The sequence below is a fragment of the Coptis chinensis genome, chromosome 4, assembly GCF_015680905.1.
Source record: "Coptis chinensis isolate HL-2020 chromosome 4, ASM1568090v1, whole genome shotgun sequence".
Taxonomy (NCBI): domain Eukaryota; kingdom Viridiplantae; phylum Streptophyta; class Magnoliopsida; order Ranunculales; family Ranunculaceae; genus Coptis; species Coptis chinensis.
In genome coordinates, this window is record NC_141459.1 from 44,609,714 (window position 1) to 44,621,714 (window position 12,001).

The 12,001-nt window shown below is 36.3% G+C and overlaps 1 non-coding gene across 1 annotated transcript; it reads right to left on the minus strand.

Annotated features, from left to right (window-relative positions):
* Nucleotides 1-394: 394 nt before the first annotated feature.
* On the minus strand, nucleotides 395-498 carry LOC147503644 (small nucleolar RNA R71). Its single transcript, XR_015194053.1, has one exon. It is a non-coding gene; the product is annotated as a small nucleolar RNA R71 (small nucleolar RNA).
* Between the last annotated feature and the right edge of the window lie 11,503 nt (nucleotides 499-12,001).

Genomic DNA, 12,001 nt, shown 5'->3' on the forward strand with positions numbered 1-12,001 from the left:
CACACTACACCTGCATCAATGGCTAAAGAACAAGAGACTCCTCTCTCTGATTTTTATAAAGCCCTAAACGATGGCCCTAAGTCGTGCATCGTTCTTGCAGACCTAGTGGGGGATTTTCAAATTCCCCCTAATATATTTAACTTGTTACTAGTTTTTTTATGGTTTAGACCATGAGAAGCCTTACCAGCATATGCGTAGGATAGACCAAGTTCTCACTACATTCCATCATCCTAGCGTAAGTCCGGATCAAGTTAAACTTAGGGTGTTTCCATTCACCCTAGCCGACAAGGCGGCGTCTTGGTTAATTGCCCAAACGCCAAACTCTGTGGACTCATGGGCTAATCTTGTTCAATTGTTCATGGAACAGTTTTACCCACCATTGAAGACAGATGAAATGCTTCAAAAGATTCATTTCTTCCACCAGAATCCTCATGAATCATTTTCAGAGGCCTGGAATCGTTTCATTGATCTTCTCATTGAATGCCCGCATCATAATCTTGTGAAGGACACGCTTGTTCATGCCTTCTTCAAGGGGCTTTTACATCGTCATAAGGAGGTTCTAGATATCATGACTGGGGGTAGTTTTCTTAGTAAAGGAGCCTCGGAGGCTTATAAATTCTTAGAGGATCAATCTAAGAGGAACAACAATTGGGGAGGTAACGAATTTTTCCGCTCCACTCCTTCTTCTTTTGAGGTTAAACCTGATTCCGAGCTTAAAACTCTTATCGATGCCCTCACTAAAAAGGTAGATGCCATCTCTATTAAACAACAACCCACTCCTATCATGAACATTAAATCTACTCGTTGTAATGTCTGTTTTAGTTTTGAGCATTCCGACTTCTATTGTCCTCTTGTCTATGCACAACCACCACCACAACCATCAAACTTCCACCAGTTAACTCAACCTCAAGGACAAGGAAACTTAGGTGACCAGAATAGAGGTTTAGTGCCCATGACCCAGAACTATCAACATCAAGACATGAACGCTCAACAAGCCTTAATTCCAGTTCAACCATCTACAGACAAATTAGTAGTGACCTTGTTGGAAAAACAAAATCAAATTATGCAACAAAACTTAAACTTGATGAAAGATCAGCATGATCAAAACTCTAATATGATGAAACAAACGATGCAAATGATGCAGTCTTTGTGCCAAAAGGTTATTGACATGTCTCTTAACCAAAATAATAACCAAACAGGCGTGTTTCTAGGTCAAGCAATGCCTAATCCTAAGTCAACAAACACCGCCTTTGAAATAAACAGTATTCACTCTAATGGTAATATAAACCAAGGGGACCTACAGGCAGCCACTACCCTTCATTCAAGGAGAGTAGTTGATAACAAAGTAACTATGCCTGAAGACCACCCGTAAACAGAAGTTGAAAATGAAACCATACCAAATACTGTAATAGAAACTGAAGATCCTACAACTGTAGAAGTACTAGTTAAACCACAATCGAAAGGGAAAGCCTTACAAGACCCAATAATAGAAATTGAAGACCCTACACCTGTAGAGGTTCCAATATGGACACCTAGATGGAAAAGGGATAGGGATAAAGCAAAGACTAATAATATTGCTAAATATAGAGATAAACCACCATATCCCCAGAAACTAGTTATATCTAAAAAGGACGAAAATTTTGATGAGATTAGGGAAGTGTTTAAAAATCTGACTATAAACCTACCTTTTCTAGATGCTATAAAAAGTTTACCTAGACACGCTAAGTTCCTAAAAGAATTGTGCACAAATAAGAGGAAAACCAACATACCCAATGAAGCCTTCTGAACTGGACAATATCCCTCTTTATCTGAACATAACGAATTGTTAAGTACAAGGAGCCTGGTCATCCTACTGTACAATGCACCTTAGGTGATACCTTCATAAGAACTGCTTTATTAGACCTAGGAGCGAGTGTTAACTTACTCCCTTTTTATTTATATAAACAACTGGGTCTAACAAAACTTCAACCAACCAAAATGACTTTGCAGTTAGCCGATCGTTCTATTACGTATCCGAAGGGTGTAGTTGAAAACATTCTCGTTAAAGTGCAGGATTTTTACTATCCAACCGACTTTGTTATTCTTGACACAGAAGTTGCTCATGATTCTATTCCCATCATCTTAGGGCGTCCTTTCTTGGCAACTGCCAATGCCCAAATCAATTGCCGGGATGGCTCAATGACTCTTTCTTTTAGAAATCTTTCTATGGAAGTTAACATATTTAGACAAAAGCAGAGACAACTAGGTTTTCCTGTAGAAGGTGAAGTTAAGTCTATTGAGAGTTTAGTATATCACATTGGTGCTTCCGACGATCTCGTCCCTACACTAGTAGATACCCCTCTTATGGAAGAAGACAAAGATCACAATTTTGACTCCTTGAACATAACTGAACTAGAGAAATAATTTTCCACCCTGCCTTCCGACACTACAAGAGATGGAGTAAACCTCACAATAGATGAGATAGATGAATTCCTCAAAGATGGAGATGAATACCATAATTATATGGATGCAAACAACCTAGATGAAGAATTCGACGAGTTTCTAAGAGCCTGTGATGATCCACCCTCTCAAGCACTGCCTAGAGCACCACCCTACCACCAACTACCTGAGCTAATCCTTCACAGAATCCAATCATTCTTCCCACCATTTTCTTCTTATCCACATTCCAAGTATCTTCCACAACCATCCATTTTTTCACACTCATTCACTTGGCCACCTCTTTGTTGGAGGAAAAAGAAGGTGCATGCTCGATTACATTCTAGATCTATCAGACTTCACTTTCATTTCACTAAGTTGCGTCGTTGAAAATCTTGGTGCTTGTTTATGTTTGGGGGTGCATTCCACGGTAATTATTTATGGAACGATCCACAACTATTTCGGTTATTAATATATAGTAAACTACATGTTCATTATATACATATGTGTTAGATAAAGTCTTAAGTATCTGACTATAAAAGACTCATTTTATTCTTCGGTATACTTTCTTTCACTTCTATATATTGATAAGTGCACCATTCAGGTAACCGGGCCTTCCCTAGAGAGTGTGTGGCTGTAAGTACCAGATCCTAAGTCCACGGTTAACATAATTCACATCTTTCACTCTTGCATGTTTTCTCAATTTTTGAGTCATGTTTCCCTATGGTGTGAATTATGCATGTATTGAATTATTGTTTTTATTAGTTCGGATGTTAATTTTAAATTCTGTAGTTAAATTTGAATTTGGTTGTTAAATATTGTTTGAATTTCAATTTTAATATAATATGATTATTTTCAAATTGTGCATTGTTTTTATTGTTAATCCCACCTTCCCGAATTGTTTGGGGGTGGTATTATTTACTCTAGCATGATTTGTTATATGATCCTCCATTTTAGAAGTTGTTTTGGAGTGATGGTTGAAAATATTACCGATATGGGCATGCCTAGGATTAGATGTGGTGGTAGGATGAAATCTATAAGAGTTTAGAAGTTACTATTCTAAATTTAGTCTAAGAGATATTATGTTTGTATTAGAATCAAGAATATGGATAGTTTTCATTTCCGATTTTGGAAATTTCTATTTCCGGCAATTACCTTAAAACATTTTGGAAACTTCCCAATTCGTTTTGGAAACTCAAACCTATATAAACTTCATTCATTCTCCACACAAAACTCACATCTCTCACATTCATCACTCACCTTTCACTCCTAAATTTTCTTTCTTTTTCCTTCTCACTTCCAGATTTCAAAGACTTCCTCGGCACTTTTGCTCGAGGCACACACTATACTCTAGGCATTGTCTGTCAAAATTTAACCTGAGCACGACCCACACCCATCTTAGGCAACAAGTGAGCGCGATCTGTGTTGAAGCGCCTGGAACTCAAACTTTTTCCTGAAATGACCAAAGCCTACCAAGACAAAAGTGAGCCGCTACTGCAAAAGTGCTGGAATTAGAAATTCACCCAGGCGCACCCCGCGCCCTGACCCCCGTGGGCATGAAAAATTCTAAATTTTTGTGGGTTGTTCCAAGATCGTTGCAGCTGTTCTAGAGAGTAGTTTTGTGATGACTTCTCCTATAGTGATACCAGAGCAGTCTTTCGAACACTTGTTGGGAAGCGAGACTTATGGACATTAGTTCCGCAAAAGGATCTTGCACTTAGGATGCGAAGGAACCTCATCTCTTTGGAGAGGCATGATGCGAAGGAACCTCATTTCTTTATAGAAGAGGTTGACAACGCTTAAACGCTGGAGTTAAAGTTAGTTTTTATTTCAGTTAGTGTCTACTTATGTCCCAAGCAATTTGATTCTTGTTAACCCCATAACGGGTGGAACTCATATCAAGTTGCGTCAGTTTTATTTGCTATATTAGTATGTGGTAACCTTGTTTTGTAGATGTTCCAAAATTTCACACGTTTCAATGGTATTTCTCTATCCTATTTATTTAAATACTTTGAGGATAAAGCATGCTTCTTGTTTTGGGGGGGGGGGGGGGGGGATAGAAACAAGTGTAATTAAGACATCTGTTAGGATATAGATATGTATAATATGCATTTGTTGTCTAGTTAAAAATTCAAAAATTTCAAAAAAATAAATAAATAAAAGTTATGCTATACACTTAGGAATATTGGTATTGTTTTCTTTCTCTATGCTTCGAATAATCTAGAAGTCTCACGTAGCTTTTGCATTAGAATAATTTGTAGAAACTTAGGTTAATACGTAGATAATAATCTTTGCATTTATCTATAAATATATTACATGAGTATCTTTGATTGTTTGGCAGTAAGTTTCTGAAACCTAGGCTAGAGTACTTATTCTACGAATCCTGTGAGAATATAGCCTAAAGCCTTATATGAGTGAAACATTTGAGAAATGACACAAGAGAGAAGCAAAATCCGGATAGAGAAATCACACGTCCACTTGCTTGATCACTATACCATATCCTAAGCGAGAATTTAGGCCCTCTTTGGATCGATATAGCCAGAAATTCAAACCTATAAATTATTTTCCGCTAGTCGCCCCTCTAAGCCTTTCTTTAGCCTTTTATAAACCACAAATCCTTTACCCTGTTACAAAACAAAACAAAATAAAAAAATCAACCTACCCATTCTTTGATTGAGTATGAGAATAGAGATGAAGAATAGAAAAGAGAAAGACCTTTGAAATCAAGAATTTGTTAGTCGCTTCAAATAAGGAAAGAAAGTTTCCATCCAAATAAAAAAACAAATAAAAGAAAATAAAGAGTTAGAACTCCAAAAATAGAATCAAAGGAGTTAAAAGCCAAAGAAAAAGGAAAATATGGCTAAGGATGGAAACAAAGAGTAGAAGCAAAAGTAAAGAACAAGTTTTCTCTAGTTACATAATATGAAGACTCTATTATCTCAGACTTGTCCTTTTAGAATATCCATTTTCTTCCTTCTTAAGCCATTTCCTAATCCCCGCAACACCTAATAAAGACCTCTAGCTCAATTATGAATAGGTTAGTGTGATAGTAAGTGGTAGATGTCTTTGATCGACTCCAACTTCCTTTTGTGTCATTGAGATTGTAAGGCAAAGTGTGCCCACTGCACACTGGAGTAGCGAAACTTGAGCGGAAAAATCAGAATGGTTTTTGTCTTGACATTTATGTGAGGACCTACTTAAGGATGATATTCCGAGTTTTCAGAAACGGACCTGCTAGTGCTTTTCATAGTATTACTCGTTGTATATATGTTTATTCGAAGATGATTGATTATTATGCATATATTAGCTTAGGTTTCAACTTGATTATTCTGTATCCATTGCTAGTGAGATATATAGATAATTGGGAGCATAAATAAGGAAACAATAGTTTTATTACTTAGTCGTTGTAGTATAGATGAAGTTTGTGAGTAACTTCACTGGAAAACTCTCACGAGGCTATAACTCGTCCACTAAGGAATTCCTAGTGGTTTAAGGCCTTGTTACATATGGTCAATGCAATCGCTCTCAGCGAAACGAGATTAGTTAGAACTCCATTTTTGGTCACTTATGCTAATTTCTCATATTTGCTTGAGAACAAGCAAAATGCTGTTTGGGGGTGGTTTGATAAGAGCCCAAAACTGTAGTTTTAACCCCTTAACAATAATACTTTTAGACCAATTATGTGAGTAATAAATAAGAGTTAATGCTGATTACGTGCTTTTATGTATTTCAGGCATTGAAGTCTATTTTGTGCAGAAATATGCCACTTTTGCGATATAAAGGAGCAAGGGTTGGTTGCTAAGAAGTTCTGTAAATAAAGGCCAAGATTCAAGAAGAAAAAGCCTTTGTAAAGCCCGATTAGAAGCTGAGAAGTCAGAGTCAATGCGGGCAAAAACAGCACATAAAAGTCAGCAGAACTTCCAAAGATCGTATCTTTGGACTCAAGCCTCGAAATTGGGCCTACCTTATGTCAAAACGACCGGCTTAGAAAGAGATTTCCAATGGTCTAAGCCTTGACCCAATCAGAGGAGCAAAAGTGGACGAAAAGCCTACTGAAGTCAGATCCAGCTGAAAAGGGTCATGTGGACTGAAGAGATTGGGTTTTGGGCTCGATTTTCCGGCCCAAAATATGGATCCTCAACCCATACACGAAAAAATGGATCTAGTCTCCTCCATTTGTATGGAGAAGACTTAGCTCTTAAGGATACCTAGATCTAGATTGGAAAATTAGGTTCGACTCCATTAATTAGTTAGAATAACTTGTTTTAGATCTAGTTTTTACCTTCAATTAATTAGTATTAGAACAAAGTAGATTATTATTTAGAATCACTATTAGTTTTATAATAAAGTATTAGTTTTCATTTCAATTTAGTTATTGATTAAATTCTTATTAAGTTTTAGTTGTTTTAAATTCATAAATTAGGTTGTCTTCATTTTGATTCTTATACTATTGTTAAAATTAGATTTATAAAGTTTAAATTAGTTATTAAATTATGACTTGTTATTATTATTCTTGTGTTGGGAATGATAGTATAATGATATTAGGCTGAAACCTCCATTAGAGGAGGTTAAGGAAGTCATGTGAGGATGATTGCTTGTTAGAATAGTTGTTATTTAGTATAGAAATTTCACATCACACATTACTCTCACCATTGTTCTTTGTGTTTGTTCAATTGAATTCTATTTAGTCTTGATAGATTGAGAGTGGAATGATTCTGTACTTTATATATTGCATAAATATATATGTGAGAGTAAGAAATAAAATAATTGATTCCGTAAGAATAAGGTTAGAGCAATCTAATTGAGTTTTTACGGGTTATCAATTCACTAGGCCAATTTAGACTTTTGGGGCCGGGTTCTAAGGTTTGGGTTTGGGCTTAGCTAGTTGGGTCCAAACCATTACCTTAGTCATGAGCCCATGAGCCATGCACCTTGACCTTAGCCATGAACCATGGCTATGACTCTGGACCTGTTGAACATGGAAATGACATGTTGACTTTGACTTTGACTTTGACCATCCACTGTTGACCATTGACCATTGACTGTGGAATGTTGACTTTTTCCAGATTTTCACATATTTAAGAATATGGACAAATGTAGTAATAAAATGTTGTCAAAAATTGTATAACTTTGGTTGTCATTATTTAATTAAGATTTGACATGAATAGGGTGTAAAACATATAAATTTGGCACGTAACAAGAGGGGAACTCTTATAAGACTTAGATATATACATTTTTATAAGAATTAAATTATATACAAACTTAGATTCATGGACTTTAGTATTGGGCTTTGATGGTGAATTGAGTTCACATAAATATATTAAGCAAATACGTTACATGATTGAATACTATTATGAGTTGCTACTTAAATGAATTGTAGTATTTATGAAGGCTTGAGATATTCTATATGGTGTAGTGCAATATATGATTGGCACGTGAAATAATAAGTTTTGAGATTTGAAATAGAGATGCTTGGATATCGTGCAATGAATAGTATTGGCACGTGATAATGTGGATTTTATTATAACGAGAAATGTTGAGCTTCAGTACAATTAAGTATATTGGCAGGAGATAGAACAAGAATTATTATGAGACATGAATGTATGACACCTGAATAAATTACATAACGAAAATCCTAGAACCTAGCTACCACAACTCATGTGATTTTATCCCTAGTGATGGGCGTATGTGATATGATTGGCCCTTCTGGCATTTCAGTGAATCTGAATGGCCCCTCTGGCGTAAGTAATTTGATTGGCCCTTCTGGCATTTCAGTGAATCTGAATGACCCTTACGGGCGGCGAATAGTGGCTTGATTATTCCGTTCACAAAATTAGAACGAGACGCGCGATATTTTTATGCCGAATAGTGGCAGTACTCACATAATGGCTTTCGTGTGACGGTTACCTGGTACGCAATATCCCGCTTAGGATAGCTGCGCACGGAGTGGTTCATTATGTGAGAGGAGGCATGTGGATGTACATGTTCGGCGTTGAGTAGCGATTGTGGTAGCCAGGGAAACTAGGTAAGACATAGATACGACGTGATTTTAGGGACACGCAATGAAAGCCTTATATAATATAATTATGGTAATATGTTGGTTAATGATATATCTTTAAATATATTATTGTATATGGTTTTGCAGAAGGGTGGGTCAAACTAATTACTTGTGTAGAGACGACCCACTCTGTAATTGAGCATGAAATATGGTAAGTATAGAATATGCTTGGCGGGTTATTAGTTTAGTTAGAACCTAAAACGCCTCAGTGGAGGAACTAAACGCCTTTGTATTATTGTTGGGAAGCTAAGGCGCCTCAGTGGAGGAACTATCTGCCTTAATTATTGTACTTAAGGATGTTGCATTATTCGTCGGATGTTAAGGCGCCTCGGTGGAGGAACTAACTATCTTATTTATTGGGTATATATATGTATTAGTATGATTTGTATTTTAGGGCTACTCACACCAGCATTGTTTATAATGCTGACCCGATTTGCATGTTTGCTTATCGGGTGTGTTCATTAAATGAACATAGTTGATAAGTCTTGACAGGATTAGTGTTGAAGAAGGTTGGTTGCTGCTTGTGGTTTGCGTTAGCGTTGTATTTAGGATATGTTTTGTTTTCCTTTAAGATGTAATAGATTTTAGTGGAGACAATGTTGTTTTGTATTTTCAGTTGTAATTATAATTAAAGAGTTGTTGAAAGGAGATTTGTAAAAGAAATAATATTTGTGAGTTTTTGGTAATGAAGAGGACTTTTGTTTATTTTAAAATTTTTATTGGTATTTAATTATCCGCGTAATTAAATAGATGATAGAATTTTAGAAGTGGAGAGTGCATCACACCTCGAAAATCGAAGAGTCAGGAACAAATATTGTTTTCCGAATTCTGTCGAAATTCGGGGTGTGACAGTCAATGCAATCACACTCGGCGAAACGAGAGTAGTTAGAACTCCATTTCTGGTCACTTATTATAATTTCTTATATTTGCTTGAGGACAGACAAAATGTTGTTTGGGGGTGGTTTGATAAGAGTCCAAAACTGTAGTTTTAACCCCTTAACAATAATACTTTTAGACCAATTATGCAAGTAATAAATAATAGTTAATGTTGCTTACGTGCTTTTATGTATTTCAGGTGTTGGAGTCAATTATATGCAGAAATGTGTCACTTTGGCAAGATAAAGGAGTAAGGGTTGATTGCTAAGAAGTTTTGTGATTAAAGGCTAAGATTTAAGGAGAAAAAAAAGCCTTTAAAAAGCCCGGTCAAAGCTGAAAAGTCAAAGTCAACGCGGGCAGAAACAACGCACAAAAGTCAATAGAACTTTCAAAGGCCATATCTTTGGACTCAGACCTTGGAATTGGGCCTACCTTATGTCAAAACGACCGGCTCGGAAAGAGCTTTCCAATGGTCTAAGCCTTGACCCAATCAGAGGTACAAAAGTGGATGAAAAGTCTACTGAAGTCAAATTCAGCTGGAAAAGGGCTATGTGGACTGAAGAAATTGGGCTTTGGGCTCGATTTTCCGGCTCAAAATATGGCTCCTCAGCCCATACACGGAAATATGGATATGGTCTCCTCCATTTCACCACACAAGACTTAACTCTTAAGCAATTCTAGTTTTTAGGTAGCCATTAGAGCATAGATTTCTAGATCTAATTTTAGACTCCATTAAATTAGTTCAATAGCTTGTTTTTAGATCTAGATTTATTTCATTCAGTTAATCAGTTTTTTCAATTCCAATAGATTGGTTAGAACAAGTTGATTGTTATTTTAGAATCAAATTTAGTTTACAATAAAGTATTAGTTTTTCTATTCAATTTAATTTCATTAGATAAATAAAATTAGTTGCTTCTTCATAATCTAGTTTTATTTCATTAAATCATTGTAGTTTCAATTCATAGACTTAGTTATTTATCATTGCTAGTTTCAATCAAATCTTGCATGATTAGATTTCCATTTGAATTCAAATAAGCAAATTTAGAATCTTTATATCATGTCTTGCTTAGATTTATATATTAATGATAACATAATGATTCTAGGCTAAACTTCCATTAGAGGGGTTTGAGGAAGCCTTAATGAAAGCTTAATTGTTGTTAGCGTAGAATAGTCGTAATTTCCATTCTATTCTAGAAAATAATTTGTTCACTATGAGAATGGGTTTGATTGTTTCACATGCTAGATGTTAGTTGGTAGATATTATCATGAACAACTAGGGATTAGGAAGAACCAATTGTTATGCGAAAGCACTTCAATTCGGATTACGACGATTCTTCGTTAGTAAATTAAGTCGAGTTAAGGTGGAATCAATCCCCCCTAATTCCTTATCATAGTATCAATTTAGCATTTCGTAGTTGAATTATCGTATTTTGTTAGTTTAATTTGCATCGTAGTATAATTTTCGTCCATACTCTCATTAACTTTGGATAGACCGATAGTCGTTGAAAACGCGAATTCTAAAGAACTAGGAGTGGAACGAATCTTCTATTTCCACTATATTGCTATAGAATCAAGAGTAGAAAACTTTGATAATCATCACACGTAAAGTCCAGTTTTAGTTTTACTTACGTTGAGTTTTCGTAACTTATTCGTAGGTAAAACTATCATTTTACTTTTATCAGCTTACTTCCACCAAAGCTCAAATACGATTTGGAAGTGCCCTTGAGATATCTTAATATCCACTTAACACCTTCTCAATGCTCCTTCCCTGGATTTGACAGAAATCGGCTTATAATGCCCACAGCGAAAGCTATATCCAGTCTTGTACAAGCTGCCTACTGTGGATGCATAGGAAATCTTTTTTATCTGACTCTGCTCATGCTCACCCTTTGGACACATCTCTTTGGTCATGCGGAACTGGCCATCAAGCGGACAATTGACTGGCTTCTCTTGATCCATGTTGAATCTCTTCAACACCTTCTCAATGTAGCTTTCTTGAGAAAGCCACAATTTCCCACTCTTTTTGTCACGAGTGATCTGCATCCCAAGTATCTGCCTTGCTTGACCCAAATCCTTTATCTCAAAGGACTTACTCAAGTCTTTCTTCAGCTTGGATATCTTGTTGATGTTTGGGCCAACTATCAACATATCATCCACATATAGCAATAGCACTATGAAATCCCCATCTGGAAATCTCTTAACAAACACACAATGATCGAAAGCAGACTTCTTGTATCCTTGCTTCGCCATAAAGGAATCAAACTTTATGTACCACTGTCTCGGTGCTTGCTTCAACCCATACAAGCTCTTTATCAGCTTGCATACTAGGTGCTCCTTGCCTTTGACCTCAAACCCCTTTGGTTGGTCCATGTAGACATCTTCTTCAAGGTCTCCATGAAGAAAAGTTGTCTTAATATCTAGCTGCTCAACCTCTAGGTTCATACTTGCGGTCATACCCAATACCACCCGGATAGAAGTCATCTTCACTACATGAGGGAAAATCTCATCAAAGTCAATCCCTTTCCTTTGACCGAATCCCTTCACAACAAGGTGAGCTTTGTGCCTTGGGTGAGGATTGTTCTCCTCATGCTTGACTTTGTATATCCACTTATTCTTGAGAATTTTTCGTCCTTGCGGTTTCTCAACTAACTC